General features: G+C 50.5%; 1 protein-coding gene across 5 annotated transcripts in view; it reads right to left on the bottom strand.

The window, feature by feature from the left end:
• LOC100741266 (serine/threonine-protein kinase MARK2) overlaps positions 1 to 3777 on the bottom strand; it is a 56918-nt gene that overhangs the window by 51483 nt on the left and 1658 nt on the right. Inside the window, exon 1 of one of the 5 annotated variants that reach the window (XM_012389559.3) lies at positions 3648 to 3777. The exons of 2 other annotated variants lie outside the window; for them this stretch is intronic. The gene's annotated coding sequence lies outside the window, so the exon portion shown is untranslated. Of the gene's footprint in view, positions 1 to 386; positions 406 to 3461; positions 3585 to 3647 lie in introns of those variants that run through there. 2 more of the 5 variants (XM_012389561.3, XM_033322637.1) reach the window with 2 other exon arrangements.

The raw sequence follows: 3777 nt of genomic DNA, 5'->3' as shown, positions 1-3777 counted from the left end.
CTGCTTCGCACGCGATGCGTGCGTTTTTTCACGCGACGCTCGGAATCTACGCGCTACGCTGAGAATCCGAGCGTGGATCGAGCGAAAATGTTTTCGATTCGTCGGTGACGTTACCGATCATCGTGACGCACGGTTCAGGAACATTGCCAAATATCTTCGATCCGTTTCGCCGAGAAAAGTTAGTAGTGCGATCTATTTGTCAGCCGCGTACCAATTCCGTGAAAAACGGACTATCCACAATTTCCAAGTTCGATCTATCTTCGAGAGAAGTTGGGCGCAAACCCGAGGCTCTACGATTCGGTACGCGAACGGGGACGTGAATCCTGCTGCGTTAAGTCAGCCATAGAAACCCGACCTGTACAGGTAGGCGAGAGAGTGAATCATACCTTGCTACCGACTGTACATCGGAACGTAACATCGGGCCAACTTTGGCTCTCGTCTGTCTGACCCGTGGTAAAAGTCTCGCGCTTTGTGCCGGTCTTTACGCATACAGGCTCGTGCGATCGGAGGTAACGAAATCTCGGAAAATAGGAAAATCGCGTGCGAACGTATCGACTCGGGGAAAGCGGCGGCGTTTCCAACGGCGAAAAAGAGAAAACGATAAACTTTGCCGCGTGGTGTTGTATCCGAGCGTTCCAAATAGACGTTGCTTCTCCGTGTGACACTCGCGCACTGATGTTCGCTCGATTACCTTCTCGTCGACACTTCCACCGTGTGTCTCCTCGGACAAAACCAACTTTTCCGCGAATCGATCGAACGGTAAGAGTCGGAAAAAATGGTCACCGAAGCGTAAATGGTGGACGGCGATAGTTTCAGTTTGATTTTTGCCAAAATTTCGATCCAACCATATGGAAGGAAATCCCTGACAACGAATACGAACGGAGGCCGGCTACACGATAGCAAAGAAAAGGAAGTTATCGATGAAATCGCGCGCCTCGTGTCAACCTTATCGAGCGTGTACGCGTTCGGACGTTCGAACGCGAATTTCTCGGGTGAAACAAGGTTGGCGAAAGTCGTCCCTCGCCACAGAGATTATTAGTCCGTCCTGCTCCGTTGCGAACATCAACCTCGCAAACGTCACGATACGAAACGATTCCGCGTTGCTGCGACTAATTTCGACCGGTGAATAAATTCTCCAACGTTCGCTGCAACGCACACCCTTCGTCGAGACACGAAACGCAAAGCGACACGCTTCCGCCTTTGGTCGACCACTTTACAACGGGAAAGCCACAGACCGACAGCTCCAACATATCAAATACTAAGGACGTGCGCGCGTATCTCGTGTATCCACTGCGCGTATCGTATCGGAGATAGTAACCACGCGACAAGATCTGTCAATGGGCTCGAATCCGAACGAAGGAGAAACAGGTGTTTGGAAGATAATTTTATTCGGACACCTGCGAGGCGTTTCCAGCTAATAATAGAATCAGCGAGGGCGAGCGCGAGCGAATCGTCAGTGAATCGGTAAAACGCGGTCGCGTTCATATTTACGCGTATCGAGGAGAAGTTCGATTGGAAATTTCGCGGCGAAGGGATGACGCGTGCGCTAGTAGCGTCGAAGCTTGAACCGGCTGTTGAAGTGCGCGCACGACCGTGTCTACGATCGTGACTGTACTCGTGTGGCCGCGGTACGAGAGATCGCGAACGCGGCAACGATTCTCTCGTTCGGTCGAAGGTGGTTTGCACTCGGAGCGTCGCGTCGGGCGAAATTAGGTTTCAGACCATCCCTATGAAGTGGGTCAGCGGTACACGCGCAGCAAGAGGTGGCCGCTACGACTACTCCGAAACTTCTCAAACCACCGGCCACCGCCGCCGCTGCCGCTGCCGCTGCCACCGCCGCTCCCTTCGCGATCATCTTTACACGCGAACGAAACGTTATCGTTTCGAGCCTGAGAATCTAACGAGCCGACGCGACTTACACTCAACAGAGTGAGAAAAACGCGTGCGCGTTTCCTATTTCGGCTCAGTGATTCGGTGAATCGCGAGGAAAGTTTCCCGTTTGTTTTGCTTCGCTTTGTTTCGCCTTTCCGTTAATTGTAGCGCGCTAGCCACGGACCAAGACTATTACATAAACTCGCGAACCAGGGTTCCATAACGTAATCCAAGAATAAATCGTTGGCTAACGAGTAACAACCAGCACTCGCACCCCTCTCCCTTTATATATCCTACCTACCTGTTCCCCTTCCTATCTATTTTCTTCGCTGGCTCGTTCACTAGGAAAAATAAAGTTTCAGATCGATCGAGAAAAGAACGGCAAAGAGACAAACGTGACGCTAAGCGGTGTAAACTTCGACGATAATAATACCAAGCTATTCGACAACAACCGGCGATACCTAACCGACAAACGCGCGCGTGCTCGTACGCAGAGAGATATACATACATACACACACATACGTATATAGGCACGTACATAGACAATCGAAGTACGAGTAACGACAAAATGCCAAGCTTTTCGCGCATCGAGCGTGTTTGCCTTTTAAGAAACGGTGCGCAATCGTTTGGAGAACAATGCTCGGATATCTCGGTGATCGTGAACCGATGGTTGTGAAAGTACAGAGGGTTGTTAAAAATGATCGATGCACGGCGATATCGTTCGAACGAGTCGCGTTAAATTCCATCGGCATCGTCCGATCGATCGTCGTGATGCAACATCGGCTTGTCGTTGCAAATTGAATTCTCGCAAAATCGGTGCAAGTTCAAAACGAACGAACGAAATCGAAATAAGGAGAGAAATCGCGACGAAAAGATATTTTACGACGGACGATTGTAACAGTTTCGTACAAGACGGGAAAACGCGATGATTCACGAATGATCGAAGACATCGATAAATCGATATTATAGCCGGTGATCGTTTCCCTGAGTTGTGACGCGTCGATCGAAAAAGGTTGATAGCATCGAGAAGCGTGAGTAACTTGCGGCGAAAGGATCAAGGGGGTCTGAGACAGGTAAAAATATATTTCGATTACGACGTGCAACACGTATGTACATATATATGTACATACATATGTTACGCGAGAGAGCGATCTTGACAACGAGTAAACGTTGGTTCGGCGACGTGACCATTTTTCCTTCGCTTTTTGCAGCCGAGTCGGTTTCACGCACTTTGACTGTTTTTTGGTGTGGAAACACGGTATTTCGGTGGTCGTGTATACAGCTGCGACGTCGGAACGATACGTCAACGAGAAACCCGGCCCCCGGTCAGGCTCGAGGCATGCTCGTGACAGACGCGAACGAACAAAATGTGGGGTTAGGTCGGCGAACGAAAGCACGAGTAGGTGAGAGAGAAGCAGTGAGAAAATACGACGAGAGTCGGAGTCAAGGGGAAGAAGCGTTTTCCGAGTTGAGAGCCACATCGGAGGAGACGGCAGAGAGAAGGAGAAATGGAAAAAAAGGAAGCAACTTCTCGCGACATGGTTCGCCGGCAACTCCTTCCTCTCGAGCCTGATTTTTTTCATACTTACCACCACGTTACACGACCGTGCATATAAACGAGCGATATGGTACGCGCGAGCGCAATTTCACGTATATGTAGACGGAAACACACGCGCATGCATACACGCCAGTCATACGAACGAAACCCACACCCACTTGTACTGCTAGGTAGGACGCAACACGGGGATATATCACTAGTCCGTTAAGATACGTACGCGTCGAGATGCATATACACGCGTACGAGTACGAAAGCAGCACGCGTTTATCTAAGGTAAAGTCTCAGCGTCGAAGTCGAGGTGCACGACGAAGACAGCGGTGGAAGTGGCGGCGGCGGGGGGGGCGGCG

This window comes from Bombus impatiens, unplaced genomic scaffold (assembly GCF_000188095.3).
Source record: "Bombus impatiens unplaced genomic scaffold, BIMP_2.2 scf_0647, whole genome shotgun sequence".
NCBI classification, from domain to species: Eukaryota; Metazoa; Arthropoda; class Insecta; order Hymenoptera; family Apidae; genus Bombus; species Bombus impatiens.
This window is presented reverse-complemented; position numbering and strand designations above follow the sequence as displayed.